Below are 289 nucleotides of genomic sequence, written 5' to 3'. Positions count from 1 at the left end.
CTCAAGACGGGGGCTTTTAGCAGCTCCGGGAGATTTTAAAAGGGGTTTCTTTCACTTATTTATTTTACAAGAGATTTGAGAGCTCAGGGGTCCCTACCTGGGAGTCCAGACACCGTCCCCTCGAGCTTCATTTCTCCATCAAACACCTTCCAGAGCTTTTTTTTTTTTCAAGTGCAGAATTTCCCCATCGAGGCACTCGCTTCATTGCGAAGGGTTTGGCAGCCCAGGAGCTCCAACAGCAGCAGGGGCTGGTTTGCTCCGCCGCGGGGGACCAACCCCCCTGCCCGAG

Source organism: Pterocles gutturalis, unplaced genomic scaffold (assembly GCF_000699245.1).
Source record: "Pterocles gutturalis isolate BGI_N339 unplaced genomic scaffold, ASM69924v1 scaffold9162, whole genome shotgun sequence".
NCBI lineage: Eukaryota > Metazoa > Chordata > Aves > Pterocliformes > Pteroclidae > Pterocles > Pterocles gutturalis.
Note: the sequence above shows the minus strand (reverse complement) of the source record.